We start from the raw sequence: 21518 nt of genomic DNA, 5'->3' as shown, positions 1-21518 counted from the left end.
ATGTATATTTAATCATGTACATAATGTTTGAACTAGTGCAGGTAAAACTAGATTTTATACTATGCATAAATCACTTCTAGTGCTATTAATTCTAACATAATCTTGAAGGTGTTTGCAGGTCTTAATTCTTAGATGACAACTAGGTATTATGTGTACAAAAAATGCGAGTTTACTTTTACATGCACTAACATGTCGGGGAACGTTTTCCGAAACGGCTCGTTGCTAGTTAATGTTGGGTAGTACTTGCGCAAGATATTATTTAAGCTTGAAAGTGCGTTTTGGTATTTGATTGCAAAGGCTAGCGACTGGTTAGGCTGTGCTATGGGACATGCTCAGCTAGTGATGATTTCCTCGTTTTCAAGCTTCATTTTGAATTTTGTTCAGAGTGTTGTGCAGGTCATTTTGCCAAATGTCTCCTTTGGCTTGCTTAATTGATGAGCATAGTGATCGTTGTCGCTACAGATGCTTCCTAAACGCTTTGCCTGTCTGATGAATATTTCTTCTTTGCCGTGGCACAGAGGATGGCTTGTGTAGTCTATGTATTATAGCTGGCTATTCGTTTGCATTATGTAGAGCGTAACCTTTGATTTCTCTGTAAAAAAAAAGAACTCCAAGACAGCCCCATTAAGATGCGCATCACAAGAATTCACTATCGAAGATTAAATTTCGCCAAACATGTTGGCAGCAAGAACAACATTGTAAAACAAACCAAGATCTTTTTTTTTTCTTCTTTTTGTCCGGATCGACTGGGGGTAAAGTCCGCTTATCCTGCACACTCTTCCCCCTCAAAATTTCACTTGGCTCTGGCCTGTTCACTTTTCTTTTCTGATTGGCATTGCCTGCTATATGTTTATGGTGTGGGCAAAGGATTTGTATTTTTTTCATACCTCACATTAAAGAATGTTTCAATAGATACCGTCATATCTAGAAAGTTAATTTTGCTAAAAGGGTGGTGCATGGCAAATTTACTGCTAGGGTGAAACTTCTTACAATTGCCAATTGATGCAATAGTCATGAATGCTTGTCAGAAAGGAGGCTAGCAGCAGAGCTATTGAATCTATTATTCAAAATAATTCAATTTTCAATAACATCAGTGTTACCTCAAGGCAACTTATCCACTGAAAGATCAAAAAACAACATTTAAACCAAGAAGAATGCACGTGTTATTCTCTGTTTATGATAGAGTTGTAAAGAACAAGTGGAATAAATGTTATGTTTTACCACTATTGAACCCATTGGTTGAAACTGTGGAAGGAAACTCTGGAGAGATTTATAGGCCTCTGCTGCTGTAGTCTTGAGCAGTTCGGTTCCTTTCACTGCAGCAGTGCGACGTGGGTGAAATCACATTGTACAAACTCCGTACTCACAACAACAGTTTGCTGTGCAGCTTTGCACTTAATTCACAAGCTTCTTGTGTGTACTTTACAAAATCAATACAAGGATGCTGAAGAGAAGCAGTGACCTTGTTTAGATTGACAAACTGCACTCTGAGAACTCTAATGCCAATGCCATATGTTCCACTATCCCAAGTTCATTATTAGCCGAGAAAATTAAGGTTGAAGTTTCACTATTGAAAATTGTGCGGAAATGTCCATGCGTGATGTCAAAAGTTTTTAAATGTGGTTTTCATAATTTTGCTATTGCCTCTGTGATATTTTCTGAAACTTCGTATGTTAGGTCTATGACACCCACAGATGACAATGTCCTTCATTTTTATCGATTATAAGCTATGTAGAACCCAGCAAAGGCCATCAAAATTAATGATGTCATGGTGTTTGATGAGACATTTTCTTTGCCCGGTTTCGTACTTGCCAAGCGTCGTGCCGTGGTAAGAGTGGTGTTGTGAAATTATACTTCAATAGTATGTGAAAAATTATTTCGCTTTTTAGTGTCCTTTCAACACCCCCCCAAAAAAACTAACAAGAATGATGTAGAGTAGCTGACCAGCTCCTTCACCTGGCCCAAAAAAAATTAAAGTCAGTGTAGTTGTATTGTTAGGTGTATCACATCTCAATACGTATAATCCTAGGAAGATTTAGGATAGGAAGCATCACACAGAGGACAATTTATTGCAACAGTCACACATTACATGTACATTTAAAGAGCCCGTGCACTGCTTTTCTCAAACAAGCAAAAAAATGCAGTCTCACAAGTCTGCAGCACTGTGGTACCTTGTGAGGCGACGTTCGTACGCCGGAGCAGAGCACTATGAAAATGTCTTTAAACAATTTAACTGTTGTGCGCTCCATCAAAAAAGGTTTGCAGTCAAGATAACTGGGTCATTAGCCACTAATTGCAACAAAAGAAATGACACGTCCAGTTTTTGTGTCGTTACTCTCTTATCATTATTTAATAACTGGATTGGAACAACCAAAACAACCGCTAAACAAAGCACATTGCCTTTTGAAGGCATCTATTGGCAAACAAAATAATTAATTATGGCCGTTGGATAGGCACTGATAAAAACAGAAGCAGGCACGCTTTCTTCAGCTGTAGGTTGATGGTACTGTAGCCAGTAGCCGCAGAGTGCAGGTCACGTGCTCACGTTTTTCCTTTCATAAAGGACGACGATGTATAGCCATGCTGACTATGACTGGTAACGTAGGAAGTGTGTCCTCACAAGCTCAAAGGCTACACATGGCTGAAGATTGCCCTCATTTACACAACTTGTTTGATGGACATGCGAGTTTCACCATGGTGAACTTAAACTTGAAACAGTGCAAACGTATTTGGTATGCTGTGTTTCTTTTCTTTGCGTAGGGGTAAAAACTTCCAAGTTCTTATACTTTAAAGTGAGAGATGCACACTGACCCAAGCACTGCCTCCAACTTCATACCACTGTAAAATCCCGAGAAATCACCCCCTCGACGCTGAAAGACGATCTGGAAGGGGGCCCTTGATTGGTTTCACACACTAATTAAATATAGAAGTGTCTTTAAGAAAACTGCACACCTGTGTTTCAAATGAAATGCTGTATTGAATACACACGCATTTACTGTTTTACAGACCCGAGGAGAATCCTTGTGTGAAATTTCAGGTGTTATGACAAGGTGGGAAAGATGTTCTACAAGTGTTCAGACAATTCGTGACAACTCAGAATGCAGCCCCAAGGCATCACATTGTAGAAGTGTTAAAAAAATCTTGCGCATATATAAGGACTCTCAGAGCTTTGCTTCCAAAGAACTGCTGCTGTAGAATTCTGTAGTGGAGAACAGGTTGAAAAATAATTGCAGGAGGAGAGGGAGCGCTCGCTCTGTATTTTACAGTGCCCACTCGCGATTGAAGTTGGAATACAAGCACTAGCATGTGCTTTTTTCATAGCATTGCCAGGACTGCACAAGTGGCCCATTGAATGTGACTGTTCGTACAACCAAGAAATGCTTGCCACCAATTCAGCTGCTCTATCTGCGAGTGTTTTTTTTTTCACACTATTTCAACTGTGCGATGCTTTGCAGTAAAAATTCACACCTATTTTCATATTGTGTTTCAACCAATTTTTCCTAAAGTATCTGCAGTCCGAACAAAGTGGACACTTATTACAGTTTCTTATGAGAGTTTATGCTTTGAATGACAGCCCGAGTCATGCAGTGAAGTTCATGCATGCACAGCTTACTCACCGCCACCTTTATTTAGAAGTGGAAAGATAGGCTGCTGCTTGAATTGTACAGGAAAATAAAGGAGGAGGTGGGGTAATTTGCATGTCTGTTATAGGTAGGTGTACTTGCTGCCAAGGACCTCACAGGAGGATATGTGACAGTGGTGGAAATGAATCTGCACTCCAGCCAAGTGCACAACAAGCTAAGTCAGAAACATTATTGAAACGAACCATAAGATAAACATTTTAAAAACTGCTAATAAAGCATTGTCTTGGCTTCATCATCCAACATGTGGTCGTTTTCTTAATTTCTTCATTTTGCCAGCCTAAAAAACCTCAAGCTGAGCATTCTGTTGTTATTACTAGCACATATGTTTGCAGGTGCTTATTTTGCTGCAATCTTGGATAGGATATTTAGTAAAAGTGCTCAGTGGTATTAATGTTTATCTGCTCCCTCGTTTGGTTTTAAGATGCACTTTTTTCTAGATTTGCACTTGTCTCTAATTGCAGAGAATTCATATTGATCCTTGAGGTGTGTAGTAAATAACAAGCAACTTTATCAGGCAAGGTTACTTTATCATTTTCGGTGATATGTGGGGTTTAACATCCCAAAACCACCATATGATTATGACAGATGCCTAACTTTACACTTTCTTGTCAGTAACTTTTATTAAACATTTATATTTGTCCTACAACATTATTTCTTTGACAGTATAGCTGCATGACTGCTTCACACTTATATAGAATTAGTTTGCCTAATGAAGATGAAGAAATTTTGTTTATTTGCAAAAGATGTGTGTATGGGCCAACTTGAACACATTACCAACTGTTTCAAACATCCTCCCATGCAGTAAATGTTCCCTGGTGAAATAGTCTTCTGGTTTGAATAAATGTGAAAAAAAAATTATGGCAATAGGGAAGGCCTTGAAGAATCACACTGCTAAATAATGCCATAAATTATGTGATGAATCACACATTCACATGAAAAAAAAAAACTGGGAGCAGAATTTCGCAAGCACTGTACATCTGTGCTGGTTTAGAGAAGAATTAATAAAATTAAGTTCGATGATTTCATGTCGCAAAACTAAAATTTGGTTAGACAGTGCAATAAACAGTGCATTAAAACATGCACTGTTTCAGGTAAAAGCTTAATTATTTTGACCTCTTAATCTCCCCGAGTGCATGGAACTAGGGCACTAGTACATAATACAACTATTATAATGAGACTCCTGAGGTTCGGAATAAATCCTGTGGTCTTGTGCAGAACTGCACGCAGTGGCGGATCCAGAAGGGGGGCGCTAGAGGTGATCGCTCCCACCACAAAGCCTGTCAGTAGGCCCTCCCCCTCTCTTCAGTGCTTGCCGTCCACCTGTTATCACCAATTAGGACAAATGACTGGGATTCCTTTAAGCACACATTAATAGTATTTATGCTATGATAGAGTTTTTAAGCTAGTAAAAACACAAAAAGTAATGACCATGCCCCTTTCTCCTGTGTTCCTTCAATCAACCCCCCTCCCTCTAAAATAATTGGCTGTATCCACCCCTGACTGTAGGGTACCATTTCCCATTACCATTTGTAGGGTACCATTTGTTATCGGATTAGAGATACAGACTTTCTCTCTTTTAATGCACTATTTCATATTTAAATAAAGATAGCCGCATTTACACTGATGATTTTAAAAGCTACATGTGTAGACCGAAAAAGCATGTATATGCGATCGATGGTATAGCGTCCTGTACAAACAAATAGTATTGCTCATATGCTCTACAGCTGAATGCTGAATAATGTCACTGCCTTGAACAATAGCTTAAAAATAAACATCTTCTTGTTGAATGGGAGATGTGACATATTCTTTTTTTTTTGGCATCTGCCATCAAATACTTTGCTAAGTCAGAGTGAAATATGACAAAGACAGGCAATAATAATACGACACTACCGGTTTGTTCAAATGTGTATAATGAAATGCAGAGGCATAAAGAAGAGGATGAATATGGTGCTACTACATGTACATGCAACAAAGTGGAACCTCAATACTAATTACTTAAATTCAATTAGTTCAATGACTATGGAAATCACCAGCAATGCTTTTACTGAATGATGTTACCCTCTTCATGAGATACAATAAAACACTACATTTGAATTACACAAGTTTTCTGTTTACTAAGTTGAGGCATTTGTTATTAGATCATTTGTGATAAGTTTGACAATCTGTGTAAATGCATGGCAATTGAAACAGCACCTGTTAAATCAGAGCAAAAATACTCTATTCATTACAGTGAAGTTCAATATGCTATGACACCATCCTGACACGCCGAAGAAAATTCGAATAATTTGTGACAATCTTGACTTCAGGAGTATTTGAATTTTTAGACATTTAATGTTCACGTATTAACAGCTTGTTGTAAAAGAATAGGAAATAAGCTATATAAAGAGTAAAAATAGAGCTTAGTATAACATTGTTCGGAGGCCGGCAAAAGAGCTTAAGACCTAGAAAAACAGTTGATTTTCCTTGGTGTTAGCGAAGGGCGTTAAAACTCTATCGCCAAAGACTAGCAAAGGCTTTTTTAAATCACAATCAAGAGGAGCCTTGCCTTGGTTTTTCTGCTAAGAAAGCATTTTCTTTTTGACCACTAAAGCCTCCTCAGGGGGTGTTATAGCATCTAAAGATCATAAGTGCTATTACCATCTCAACTAACTCTAACCAGGCAAACTTCCTCGTTGAAATGTATGGCTGCAAGAGGTAAATGAATTTTTTTATTATGTTTTTAATGGAGAGCAACGTAGTTCCCTTCTGCTCTGCTGTGCATGAGCCTGCAAGCACAAAAACTTATGCAAGTACAAAAGATCTGTACATGGTGACAGACTCCCAATAGTGCTGTGATCAAGTGTTCCCAGCTTTTATTTAACTGCAAATAACTTGCTTAAAGTGCTGCAGCTGTTGTTTTGTACCTATTGACCACATATTTTAGATTAATACTATTACGCTGTGCTATAGTCAGTATGCATGGGGTACCATTTGAGTTCTTTTTAAAAACTGATGGACCAGCTGTTGTCGATCGTCTGAGCATGTTTTCACAACCAAAAGTGTACGCAGACAAATGTTGCAACAATAGAATTTATTATGCATTAAATATGCCAAGCAGTGGTATTTGAGTTGCAGTTGAAAATTTCAATATTGTAGTGCATGATCAAAGTGTCAAGGACCTCCACTGCCCTGGTCCTTTTATTAATGTATGATATGTGATATTTTATTGAACGATTTGCATTATGAAGTGGGAAAAAGCAACAAGACCATAACTGATATTTTTTGCCCAAAATAAATTACTGCTACATAATGAAAACAAGATGCACCGACCGAAGTACGCCGCACTTAACTGCACTGTGGAATGTACCGTAATGTTAACGTTATCGTGTGCCATAAACATATCAAACAACACATTCACATACAATCAACACCTATACATAGCCTTCATAGAGTATGAGAAGGTGTTTGACTCAGTCAAGACATCATCAGTAAAGCAGGCACTACTGAATCAGGGCATCGAAGAACGCTACATAAACATACTGGAAGAAATCTACAGTGAATGCACAGCCACCATAAAGAAAGCGGCAGAATTCCCATAAAGAAGGGTGTAAGGCAGAGAGATACAATCTCTCCTGTGCTATTCATCTCGTATTTACAGGAGGTCTTCAGAACCCTAGCTTGGGAAGAGTTAGGAATAAGAGTTAATGGAAAGTATCTTAGTAACCTGCGATTCGCTGATGACATTGCCTCGATGAGTAACTTAGGAGATGAATTACAGCTCACAATTACAGAACTGAACATGGAAAGCAGAAAATCAGGTCTGAAATTAAATGTCCACAAAACTAAAGTAATGTGCTACAGTCTCGGCAGAAAACAGCACTTTGCGATAGGTAGAGACACGCTGGAAGTTGTAAAGGAATGTGTCTACTTAGGACAAGTAGGAGCCGCGAAGCCGAACCATGAGAGTGAAGTAACTAGAAGAATAAAGATGGGGTTGATCACATTCAGCAAGCATTCTCTAATCATGAATGGTAATCTGCCACTAACTCTCAAGAGGAAGGTATATAACAACTGCATCTTGCCAGTATTTATCTACGGAGCAGAAACTTGGAGGCTTACAAAGAGGGTTGAGCTTAAATTGAGAAAGAACCAGTGAATGATAGGTGTAACTTTAAAAGACAAGAAGAGAGCAGAGTGGGTCAGCGAACAAACCAGGGTTCAGGATATCATAGTTGTAATCAAGAATAAGAAATGCACATGGGCCGGGCACATTGCACGTAGGCAGGATAACCGCTGGTCATTAAGGGTAACTGACTGGATTCCCAGAGAAGGCAAACGCACGAAGGGGAGACAGAAAGTTATAGGGGTCCGTGAGATTAAAAAGTTGGCAGGTATAACATGGCAACCAAAAGCACAAGACCGGGTTGATTGGCAGATCATGGGAGATGCCTTTGCTCTGCAGTGGGCGTACTCAGGCTGATGATGATGACACCTTCAATGTACGACGAGGTTTATATTTAGGTGTTAAGCAAAAAGTGAGCATGCCAAAGTTGCGCTGAAGGCACAGCACTCGCTTTTTATGCAGACTGCAATTTACAGGTGACACTTGACACACCAATCATACAATATATGCATAATGCGGTGATCCACTGCAACTCATGTCAGCAGAACCCTAACAACAAAATTTACCAAAAGCGTGAGTAATAAGCTTGTTTGCAAGACCGAACATGTAAATGGGCGTCTTTGCAGACGTTTTGTATTTTCTAGAGAATTGCCTAAGTACGATGCACCGTTTCTGCGTAATTTTGATGTAACTAGTAGACTGCTTTTTTCTTGCATTGTCATGTAAGCAGCAGCCAAATTAGAGCCCACAAAAGTGTACAGAACTGAACGGTTTAACTTGGTAAAAGCATTCACGTGTGATCACCGACAGGGGATATCGCAGTCACAGCTTTTTTTCTCTCTATGCTACTTAAACTACCTGTGCGAGTAGTGGAAATAATGCGATATTCATACCACCGGTGTCACACAGACACTAGTGATCGTAGTTAGGGCATCTGCGCCAAACTCAATGCTGTACAGCGCAGCAGCGACAAAGTTGTTGCGTGCGATCGAAATTTCTCGAGGAAAACCGGTATTAGTCACCGCTACACGGTCCGGATCAAATACAGTGCAGCGCGACAACATGCAGCAAGTACCTGTGTGACATTGTTCACAAAAGCGCGGCAGAGCGTCCGGCGCATTCAGAACTAACGTCCAGACAGAACAGTCAGCACTCAAGCATCACCATATTCGCAAGGAGCAATATCACAATAATACAAACCGCCGCACAACACCAAAATAGAGGAAGCGCTGACACACACATAACACATAACACACATGTGGCTATTTCGCGAATACTAAATTTTGCGAAACAGTTGTTATTCGTGAAACCAAATATCCGTGTGATATTGGTGATCATGAAAAACCCGTCGTATGCGATATAAACTATCGGAAATCAGACACGAAAGCAGACAATGCGCAAAAAAAAAACGAACTCCAAAGCGCTCTTAATGACCGGCACGATTTTATTGCACGCGTTTTTCATTTGCACAAAAACTATTCTTGAAGCTTCAGTGCACAAAGCAAGCAGTGTCGAATTACAGCTAAGTTAGTCTGATTAGCTTGAGGTGGTGTGCTGCCTTTCTCTTTGACAACACGTTTGCTTTGTTAAAGAGCAAACTTCATAAGCGCGAAAATGCACGCGACAGCGACGAGCGATGCTATGAGCGACGAAACAGGGCGTTCGCGCGACGTGTCGCGTGCTCGTTTTCGCGCGATGGCTCGGTTCTCCAGATTTGGAAACCGTCCCTCATTGCCCGGAAGTGCTGGGCTCAAATAAAAAGAGAGACAGTGAGCAGAAACTGCTGTGGCGTCGGGTGAGAGTTGCAGCCGGATAAAAGTCTCACCATTCCGGATAAGTTTTCTACATTATCTTGGCTCAGCCTGGATGTCAACAAGTAGCGAAACCCAACGTGCTCTCGCAAACAGCGAACGAGCTCTCATCCACAGATTCACTGTCACATGAATATGAAGTTTGCGCTTGCTTTTTCGTGCAAGGCTTCATTTTGTCAATCAGCTGTTCCTTTGGGATTTCCTCCCTGTCCCCAACGTCAAGAAAAGAACTGATGATATCGCCTTCTGCATCCTCGCCTGCAACACTGTGTGCAAAATTATAAAAAGAGAGACAGTGAGCAGAAACTGCTGTGGCGTCGGGTGAGAGTTGCAGCCGGATAAAAGTCTCACCATTCCGGATAAGTTTTCTACTATATCTTGGCTCAGTCTGGATGTCAACAAGTAGCGAAACCCAACTTGCTCACGCAAACAGCGAACGAGCTCTAGAGTACTTGTTAAAGTTACTCTTAAGCCCTCAGCACTAGACTAGCTGAGAAACTTCTTTTTATCTGCAATGCAGATACCATCACCCTATGGGCCGAACTTCTGGAACACATAGAAAAGCTGCAAGTGTGTTCATGTTGCCCCAATGCGTCAACAGGTCAACTCGTGAGTAATGACTACGAAGTGCTCACCGATACCCCAATACCGATACTCCCGGTGAACTTTTCATGCACTAAAATAATTTGTGAAAATATCTTCAAGCTTTGAGATACAGCGAAAGAGTTCGACTGACGGGTAGAGCAAACCGCCCTGATCATTGTGGCGTACAAATGCTGCAGCGTGCAAGCAGCGCCCTTCTTTTGGAAAAAGGAGGCTGTCATTACATATAAGTCAGCCTTGAGTCACTTCTCTGGACGCGGTACTCATCCACAGATTCACTGTCACATGAATATGAAGTTTGCGCTTGCCTTTCCGTGCAAAGCTTCATTTTGTCAATCAGCTGTTCCTTTGGGGTTTCCTCCCTGTCCCCAAGGTCAAGAAGAGAACTGATGATATCGCCTTCTGCATCCTCACCTGCAACACTGTGTGCAAAATTATAAAAAGAGAGACAGTGAGCAGAAACTGCTGTGACGCCGGGTGAGAGTTGCAGCCGGATAAAAGTCTCACCATTCCGGATAAGTTTTCTACTTTATCTTGGCTCAGCCTGGATGTCAACAAGTAGCGAAACCCAACTTGCTCACGCAAACAGCGAACGAGCTCTAGAGTACTTGTTAAAGTGACTCTAAAGCCCTCAGCACTAGACTCGCTGAGAAACTTCTTTTTATCTGCATGGCGCTCCCAGGCGTCCAGGAAACTGAGCATTTTCTTAATGTTTTTCTCACCTGCCGAGTCAGGTCTGAGAGCCAATAGCGAAAAACCGGAAAAGACAAGGACTACATAGGTGCACGTGACCCTGCCCGAGTCACGTATGCGCAACAAGAAATAATGCAATGTTTACGCATGTGCATATAAAAAAAGTGCTGCAAGGCATTCATAAACACTTTCCATTCCATTACACAACAATATATCTTATTTTTAAATTACATACGGCTCACTACGCGGTTTTCTTGGTGCGAGTAGACGGCCTCATGCCAGGAACAGTGAAGTTCGCTCGCCGAAGCCGTCGCGTGAATGAGGTTTGCCTGCGCTAGCGACTGATCGCGCGAAGACGATCTACGTCGCTGTCGCGTGCATTTTCGCACTAATGAGGTTTGGCCCAAAAGCTGACTATGCGAGGAGTCAGACTCTCTGCGTGAGCTCTGCATCGTACATTCAAGGAAGCAGCACAATGAATCATGTGCAGGATGTCCATCACGCTCTCCCGGTGAACTTTTCATGCACTAAAATAATTTGTGAAAGTATCTTCAAGCCTTGAGATACAGCGAAAGAGTTCGACTGACGGGTAGAGCAAATTTCCGCCCTGATCATTGTGGCGTACAAATGCTGCAGCGTGCAAGCAGCGCCCTTTTTTTGGAAAAAGGAGGCTGTCATTACATATAAGTCAACCTTGAGTCGCTTCTCTGGACGCGGTACTCATCCACAGATTCACTGTCACATGAATATGAAGTTTCCGCTTGCTTTTCCGTGCAAAGCTTCATTTTGTCAATCAGCTGTTCCTTTAGGGTTTCTCCTCCCTGTCCCCAACGTCAAGAAGAGAACTGATGATATCGCCTTCTGCATCCTCGCCTGCAACACTTTGTGCAAAATTATAAAAAGAGAGACAGTGAGCAGAAACTGCTGTGGCGTCGGGTGAGAGTTGCAGCCGGATAAAAGTCTCACCATTCCGGATAAGTTTTCCACTTTATCTTGGCTCAGCCTGGATGTCAACAAGTAGCGAAACCCAACTTGCTCACGCAAACAGCGAACGAGCTCTAAAGTACTTGTTAAAGTGACTCTTAAGCGCTCAGCACTAGACTCGCTGAGAAACGTCTTTTTATCTGCATGGCGCTCACAGGCGTCCAGGAAACTGAGCATTTTCTTAATGTTTTTCTCTCCTGCCGAGTCAGGTCTGAGAGCCTCGGCTGTGTACCTTGTTGTCATCACAGCAATCGGTGACTTCATTCTCGTGAAGAACTTCCCGGTCGCATCAACTTTACCACAGCGAGTCGAAGGAACATGGAGTAAAACATACTCCGTCTGCGTCGTGAAGTTAATGCAGCGTCCAGCGCTTCCCAGGCGTTTTGAGTTCCATCACAGCAGCGACAGTCGTGGCCGCACAGACTTTATTGCTGTTCGTAGGTTCGTCAGCGTCTGTCACCTCTGCAACCTCCCCACGAGCCTTTTTTCGTTGCGGGACTTCGTCATTGCGCTTACTTTTTCGCTCATTCCTCTTGCGATTGGGCTGTTTCTCAGGTAAGCTGGCAGACTCGGCAAAATTGTGGCGACTGCATCCGGAGTGAGCGTAGCGTTCCACGTGGAATGCGAACTTCCTCACCATTTATGCGGTGTACGTAGTCCCTGACAATGAAGCGCTGCTCAAAATGCAGCTCACATACCGCACAGTCTGCGGTTTGTGGCTTGTAGGCTCTATGTAGGTTTCTTTCCCACGTGGATCTCCGTTCCGGGTCTGCAGGCGCCTTGAATATCGACAGCTTCTTCGCGCTGTTAGGTCGCGCGTATCCTGTGCTGCAGCCTGGAGCACAGCAGTGATTGAGACGTTGCTTTGCACTCATTAACGCAAGTGGCCACGTTCACATAAGTGCCGTTGTACAGGCACAAAACGCAACCACGCAGAACGAAAAGTCATAACGAAATGCAGTAGCCGTGCGCGCCCACACCGGTAGCTTTCAAGCAACTAGGCTAAGTTAAAGTGTTCTATTCTAAAACACTATATATAGGTAAGTTGCAAAACTCCCCGCGTCAGACTACTCGTCACACGGCGCCCGGACAGCTTCCGGTTTGGTGGCGCTGGTGGCGCAACAAATTCTGCTAGCAGACGAAAACGCGTAGTCGTCGTGGCAAGACGCCGTAGTGGCCGTTCTGCAAGAGCTTTGCCAACAGTATATTATCGAGATTTGTTGTGCTGCCGCAGAAATTTAATACTGCGTAAGAATAAGCGGTGTAAGGCAAATACAGTATAATTATGGTTTTCTGAAGTGCCCACAATAAAAAATGCTTGATATATATAGCATGGCGTACGAGTTGTCGGTTAGTTGCTAGTTAGTGTACGTTCGCAATAGATTTTTAGACGCGAAAAACCCAACTAGAATGTCTGGCATCCTTTTTTGTGGCTGTGTTTTTCGGGCTTGAAAATGAATTACAACTATGTGGCGCAATCTCGTGGCTTTTGTCTAGTTATGTAATCAGGTGTTTTTTTTTCATATCAGTCACATTCTTTAGCAACTTAGACTGTCGAAAAGCTACGCGTGCGGTCATTTTCTTGATTATGTCTTCCCTCTGCTTGTTATGGAGTTCCTCTAATGAAACCTTTTAACACAGCTGCAGCCAAATCTTTGAGCAGAGACCACACTTTGGGGTATCGGTGAGCACTTCGTAGTCATTACTCACGAGTTGGCCTGTTGACGCATTGGGACAACATGAACACACTTGCAGCTTTTCTATGTGTTCCAGAAGTTCGGCCCATAGAGTGATGGCATCTGCATTGCCAGTCGACTTGGCTAAGCGATTGTGACGGCTGCTAATGGTGACTGTCATGTCTTCTGCGACGAAAATGCATTTCTCCAAAGATAGCACTTTTTTGAGCCCTAGAAAAACCACAAGACATCTTGTCTCGCCATCCTCAACAACTTTCCGCCAGCATGCAAACAAACGTTTTCTATGTCTTTAAGCGAAATGACGCCACTAGTTGACGGCATGTCGGGACTTACTTCACGGTCTTCGAGCTCAGTGCTCGGAGATAGTCTATTCTTTTTCGCCGATGATATTCTGGAAAAGACCCTACTCCTATCGGGCAGTTTTCGCTTCTTCGTAGCGGGCCCCGCAACAAAACTAAGCGGGCAAGGTAAGCGGGCAAATTCGGGAATATTCGTGGAACGCATCCTTCGACGAGGTCCCACTTTCCTTTTGCGATTTGTACCTTCTTACCATATGACGTGAGTGAAAGTCTTCAGGATGTCCTTCTCATGAAACAGCATATCACACACACGTGAGGTGCTGGGCAGTTTCTTATCCGCACGAGGAATAGCGTGGTCCCATACCTCTCGCTGCTCAGGTAGACGTGGGCACAAAAGAAATGTTGTGGTGTCTCTCATTTCCTGTAACTACTCTACAGCCGAGAACGCAACATCTGGGCAAGATGAAAACACGCAACACATACAAGACAGAACAGGGCGCGCCGAAGCATAAAACTGTTCACGTAGAAAGAAGCCTCCATGTATAAAGACGCACTGCAACATGCAAAGCCAACGGAGGTTACTGGAGTGACAAGAGCGAGCATGCAGTGAGTGAATCCGGATGCGACAGCAGCGCCACATTTGTCGCTGGCAGCGGCGGTGCCGCGCAACATCGCTCAGTTTTGCAACTCACCTAGTTCTAGAAACGTTGCTTTCAAGACTGGTCGACGACAGGGCCACCACTTCAGGTTCCATTCACTGTGACACGCGAAGCAAGGTGGCGCCCCTCCACTCATTGCACTTCAGTTCGGGCTGTCACGGTTCAGTTCGGGCTGTCACGGTGGATGGACGTGTTTTTTGAGCGCTCCAGATCGACTGCGCAGATAAGTGTTTTTGCATGTTTTGAGCTTGTCTTTATAATTATAAGGCAGCGGTTGAAATCTTCGTAGCACTTATTTTATGGTACGGCTTTTTTGGGGGCAGTCACCAGGTATTTATAAGTTAGTACGGTTGTGTGTCTCTTAAGGTTACACCTACCATTTTTCTTTCCATTGCTCGCTGCGTCGTCCTCAATTTAAGCTGAACCTTCTTTGTAAGTCTCCAGGTTTCTGCTCCGTAGCTAAGTACCGGCAAGATACAGCTGTTATATACGTTCCTCTTGAGGGATAGTGGCAATGTACCTGTCCTTATTTGAGTGTGCAACGGGGGTTAAGGATATCATAGCTGAAATCAAGAAGAAGAAATGGACATGGGCTGGGCATGTAGCGCGTAGACAGGATAACCGCTCGTCGATAAGGGTAACTGACTGGATTCCCAGAGAAGGCAAGCGGGTTAGGGGGAGACAGAAGGTTAGGTGGGCAGATGAGATTAAGAAGTTTGCGGGTATAAATTGGCAGCAGCAGGCACAGGACCGGGTTAACTGGCGGAACATGGGAGAGGCCTTTGTCCTGCAGTGGACGTAGTCAGGCTGATGATGATGATGATGATGACGGGTGTGTGTGTTTAAATTTTTTGTTGTTTTTTCTTTTGCCACCCCGTGGGGGAGGTGCGCGTACATTGAACACGCAAATTTTTGTAGTAGAGCTTACACTTTCTTTTTTTTTCGTAGTGCAGGGCTTGAGTTTAGTAATTATCGAGTATAGGGATAATTGTTGTCAGAAAGACATGGTTAAAGAGACTGTAAAGTGTTCAGGATGTGGAGTGGTATGAAAGTGGACCCAAGCATAGAAGCGGATGGAGAAGAGGATGACGCGAAGTGTAGGCAATGTGAGATTGAGGAAAAAATGGAGAAAATGATGGTTTCCCAGAGTGAACTGCTGATGAGAATCGCCGAGCTCGAGACTGCGTTGGCGACAGAGCAAGAGAAAATGAGGGCAATTGGAGAAAGACTAAAGTACACCGAGGATTCACTAGCGAAGCTGAACAAAGGAGCAGCCTACGGAAAGAACAGTAGGGAACCGGCAACCAGAACGGTGGAGAAGGAAGAGCAAGCAGGTTTGAAAAAAAATCAGGTTCAGCCGGTTCAATTGTCGCAAGGCCCAGCTTCAGCGAGGTAGTGGTGGGGCTGGGAGGGGACAAAGCAGCCGGCGTCACAGGTGCAAGTAGCCCCCAGGTGCAGGACGCTCCAGCTGAAAAGTGACAGCATGTGATAATCGCCGGGGACTCGAATTTAAATCGATGCACAGAAGCCATCAAAGAGAGGGTAAGAGGTGACAAGAGGGTTGCAGTAGGGGCGTTCCCAGGACGCAAGCTTGAAGCAGTCATGAGGCAAGCGAGCGCAAAACTAAAAACTACAGCTGATAGACGAAACCTCGTGATAGTTTCAGGCGGTTTAAACGATGTCTTAAATGAAGATACAGCAGGACTAACAACCAAACCACACTGGCGAAAGGCGTCGATGACATGCGCGCCACTTCTCCTAAGGTACAGGTAGTGATATGCACGATACCGGAGGTACCGGTGCGTGATAGACACTTGCAAAGAGCGGTTGTCAACGCAAACCAAGATATATGGCGGATTAGTCGAGAGAACGACTTTGAAGTGGTCGAAATAAACAGAGAGGTGCATAGGTGGGGTGGTTTTCAACGAGACAGAATTCACTTCGATGGGCGGCTAGGTCATGAGGTGGGTTGGCGACTGGCAGGACGCGCAGTAGCTTTTTTGGGGGGCAAGCGAGCCCTTCGGGGTGCAGGATAGCTAGTAACGAGGAAAACAATCAGGGAGACTCTTCGACAGGTGGTATGGACAGATACGATTCCAAAGTGGCACCAATATCTAAGATAGGTAGAGTCCGGGGCATAAAATAGACGTAGCTACGAGCGACGAGCCAATTCAGACATAGAGTATATTAACATGCAGGTAGGTAGGAACAGGCTGAAGTGGGAATAGATAGAAGAACAACTAAGGGAAGAGAGGCCGATGGTATACGGTTTTGTAGAAACACATCTCAGGGACATGGAACAACCTCCGAACAATCCAGACTACGCGTGGGAATATTGTAATAGAACAGAAGGCAGCAGAAAGGGGGGTGGTATTGGGGCATTCATTCATAAAAGTACAGACTGGCAAAGGGTCAAGCCGGAGTGCAAGGAACATTTATGGCTAAAAGGGAAAGTGGAAGGTGAAATGACACTCCTTGGTTTTGTGTACTTGTGGACGGGAGCAAAGGTGAGAGAGGCAAACCAGGCAATGATAGAGTGTATATCAAAGGACATTCAGGAGTTAGGAGGAGAGTGCCAGATAATTATACTAGGAGATATGAATGCACACATAGAAGATATAGATAGGTATACCGACCCGACAGGCCAAATGATCATGTATGTGTGAAATGCTGTATATGATCATTTGCAACAGTACCGAGAAGTGTGAAGGGCAAATAACATGGGAGGTAGGAAGGCTGCAGTCGATGATAGATTATGCACTGATGTCACATAGGATGTATGATGAGCTCAGGGGAACGCACATAGATGAAGGTGGCTCCAGAAGTCTGGGTAGTGATCACAAATGTATCAATCTAAGTTTTGGAAGAGCAGTGAAAGTGGGAAGGAGACAAGATGAGCAACTACAGGAAAATTTTTATTCAGAAAGGTAAAGTGAAATAGCCACTAAACCAAGTGAGAAAGTAATCACTGAGGATATTAAAACAGTGTGGACATACACGAATATTATTAGACTGTTTGAGCTAGAGCTTGCTAAGGCGCGTGACAAGTCACCCCGGAAAACAAGACACAAACCCAAAAGTTGGTGGGATGAGGAAGTTAAGAGAGCCATAGCAAAACGTCAGGAAGCCTCTAGGGAACACAGACATGCTAAGCAGCGGGGTGAACCAACAGATGATGTTGAAAGAAAATAGGAAACCTTTCTAAGCTGTAGAAGGGATGCATCCCTTCTGATCAATGAAAAGATTAGAAGAAAGGGAGCTCAGTGGCTGGCAGAAGTACATAAAAAAGATAAAAAGGCAGCTACGAAGTTTTGGAACTTGCTAAACTCCCTAAGAAATGAGACGAGCCTAGAGCAGAGTTTCATAACTACAGCCCAAGGTGCTAGGCTAGAAGGGGACGAAGCTATTGAATATATAAGAACAAGGGTGACAGAAAAACTTCAACAAAGAAGTACTTTATGCACCACAATAGACAAGGACGAATCAAGTGGTGCAATGGCTCCATTTTCACAACGAGAGTGGGAAAGGGCTGAGAAAAGGGTTCCTAGGAGTACATCAACAGGCCCAGATGGCATTCCAATTACGCTGATAAAAACATTAGGTCCGAAGTCTAAGTAGGCTTTGAGAGAGGCAGTTAGCAAAATAATAATCGATGGTGAAGTTCCCGATGGATGGAAACTTAGCAGGATCAGCATGATCTATAAAGGAAAGGGGGACAAAGCTAACATAAACAACTACCGTCCTATAACAGTGACATCAGTGGTCTACAGGCTGGCGATGCAGATTATAAAGGAAAGACTGCAGGCATGAATAGAGGATGAGCGGGTGCTGGGGGAACTGCAGAATGGGTTTCGGAAACACAGGAGGTTGGAAGACAATCTGTTCTCACTGACGCAGTGCATCGAAATAGCAGAAAAGAAACACAGGCCCCTGTGGCTAGCATTTTTGGATATCAAGGGAGCGTACGATAGCGTGGTTCAAGAGAAATTGTGGAGAATACTGGACACACTAGGCGTGGAACATGTAGTCACTAATATTTTAAAGGATATCTATAAAGGTAGTAAGGTAGTTATAAAGTGGGAAACACAGGTATCCAAGCCTGCAGAGGTAAAACGGGGGCTTAGGCAGGGATGTCCCCTGTCACCTTATTATTCATGATGTACCTACAAGGATTAGAGGCCAAATTAGAGGAAGTGGACTTGGCTTCAACCTCTCTTTAGTCAAACAAGGAAAACTCATTGATCAGGCACTACCAGCATTAATGTACGCAGTTGATATAGTGCTAATGGCCAACAACAAGGAAGATTTGCAGAGATTGATGGACATCTGTGGTAATGAGGGAGATAGGTTAGATTATAGATTCAGTAAGGAAAAATCAGCAGTCATGATTTTCAATGACAACGAAGGTAGTGAGCTTAGAATATTGGAGGTAACGCTAGAGATAACAGATAAATACAAATATCTGGGCGTATGGATAAGCAATGGGACCGAGTACCTGAAGGAACATGAAATATACGTGACGACTAAAGGTAACAGGAATGCAGCAGTGATGAAAAATAGAGCACTGTGGAATTACAATAGCTAGGTATGATGTTGTGAGAGGAATATGGAAAGAGGTCATGGTTCCTGGGCTGACGTTTGGCAATGCGGTCTTGTGCATGAGATCAGGAGTTCAAGCAAGATTAGAAATTAAGCAACGTGGAATAGGTAGGCTTGCTTTAGGAGCTCACGGGAATACACCAAATCAGGAGTACAAGGTAATATGGGATGGACATCATTTGAGGGCAGGGAAGCTAGCAGCAAGATAAAATTTGAGAAGCTATTCAGAGAAATGTGGGAGGAGCGTTGGGCTAGGAAGGTTTTCAGCTACTTGTACATGACGAATGTCGATACAAAATGGAGGAAGCGAACCAGGAAATTGACTGGTAAATACTTAGAAAACAGCAGATGGCCAAACCAAAAAGAACTATCGGTTAAGAAGAAAGTGAAGGAAACGGAGACTGACATGTGGAGAATGGGCATGATTAAGAAGTCCGCACTAGAGATCTATCAAACTTTCAAGCAGAAAATTACCAAGGAAGGGATCTATGATAATACTCGGGGTAGTTCTCTACTGTTTGAGGCCAGAACGGGAGCACTGCGAACCAAGACATATCTGGCCAAACACGAAGGGGTAGACACAGTATGCAGTGCGTGTGGAGAGGAAGAAGAAATTGCCGAACACTTGATAATGTTCTGTAAAGGGCTTCACCCTTTAGTTCAGGATTATGGCGCAGAGTTCTTCAAAGCACTGGGGTTTAGGGACCGGGAGGGCAAAATAGACTTTAAGCGGGTAGACTTAACTAGACGGAGGTGATCTGATTGGTGGCTAAAGTCAAGGCACGAGTTAAAATTAAACCCTTCAGTGCAAAGCACGAATCCTCAAACTCACTTTTTAAAGAAAAAAATCTAGTTTTTGGTTCTTCAAGTATTACGGCTTGGTGGCCGATCTAAAGGGTATAGCCATATCCATCCATCCATCCATCCGTACATCCACTGAGTCACGGAGAAAGGAAGTTTTTGTAGTTCAATGTACCGCCACTGACAATTTTTGGTACGCCGCCGACGCCAATTGATCGGCGCGCCGCTACCACCGCTCACGTGTTTTCTTTGCGTACCATTCAAGAAGGATTTCGTTTCAGCTAACCTACGTTTATTTTGCACCTTCTGTCACCAGCCTAGCCTTCCTTATTACTGTCCACTTTGTAGACGCACCAAAATTGGCTCACCTGCAGTTCCAAGTTAAACAATTAAACTATAACAAAAACTTGCCGAGTGCTCCTAATAATGTGGAAAAGTAGTGTTGGATTAGATTTCAACGAGAATTTTAAGATACTTTTGAGTTCGCTGCATTTCAGTCAATCCGGGTCAGTGACAGTACCAACGGTGGTGTTTGGCGAGGACTGTTGACATATTCTGGCTGACAAGAATACGTAATAAGTGAGGCGGGCTTTGAACAATGATGCAAGGTTTGGAAAGTTGGTACTGGAATATTCATAATGATAACTGAGCAAGCGAGTCGAAGAACAAAGGCAGTTCAATTGCGAAGGGTGGGGCACAGAAAGGTAGAAGTGCGATGTGTATGGAAGATATTGTTATAACTGAGGAAGAGCTAGCTGTTTAAGGCATATTTATACAAAAGAAAAAGGAACAGTTAAGAAACTGGACCACATGCGTGGTTTTAAATGAACAAAGAAAGGTAAATTACAATTATTATACGAAATTCTCTATCAAACAGAAATGATCCTCATTGTATCGGTAGGTTAAGCAAGATCAACAATATTGGATCAAATGGTAATCACCATAAATTAGGTTTCTGTGAACTGTTCAGTAACGCACAGAAGATGAATGCGGACAAAACACCCAAGCGTGGGCTTGTATTTTCAACGTGCTTTGTCATGCGCACCGTGCGAGGCTCCGTGCCACGCTATCAAACCAAGTAACCTGCTTTTGCTTCACCAGTTTATCTCGGACTTAATTCAAGTAACTATATGCCGATTTGTCACAACTGCCTTACAAAACATGACAAAGGCAAGAAGCAGGTGAAAACGGTACAAACAGCACACTTCCATAATCAACGCCATGTGCACCCGCTATCTATAGCAACGCGAATCTCTTATCTAGCTGTAAGGACAACTGAAAAATCACTTATGCATGCGTTGCACTTTGCCTTTTTTGTTTTTTAAGGCTTCAAAATCTTCACGTTCAATCGATTTCTTCCTTTGCCGATGACACTGATGTATTGGGGACGCAGACACTAGCAAACACGTCAGTTTTGCGCCTGGAGGATGTTCACACTGTCTGTAGTTGTCACTAGGCCTTGACCCATCTGATCTCTGTAGACACGGCTACATGACAAAGGAATTTTTTTCAAATCATTGTATGTCATTGGCAAAGAAAAAAAGATTGAACGCGGAACTTGTGAAGCCTTCAGAATAAAAAACAGCGAAATGTCATGTGTGAGTTAGGGTGCCTGAATGCTTTCCC

The sequence above is a fragment of the Rhipicephalus microplus genome, chromosome 3 (assembly GCF_043290135.1).
Source record: "Rhipicephalus microplus isolate Deutch F79 chromosome 3, USDA_Rmic, whole genome shotgun sequence".
Lineage (NCBI taxonomy): Eukaryota > Metazoa > Arthropoda > Arachnida > Ixodida > Ixodidae > Rhipicephalus > Rhipicephalus microplus.
This window is presented reverse-complemented; position numbering follows the sequence as displayed.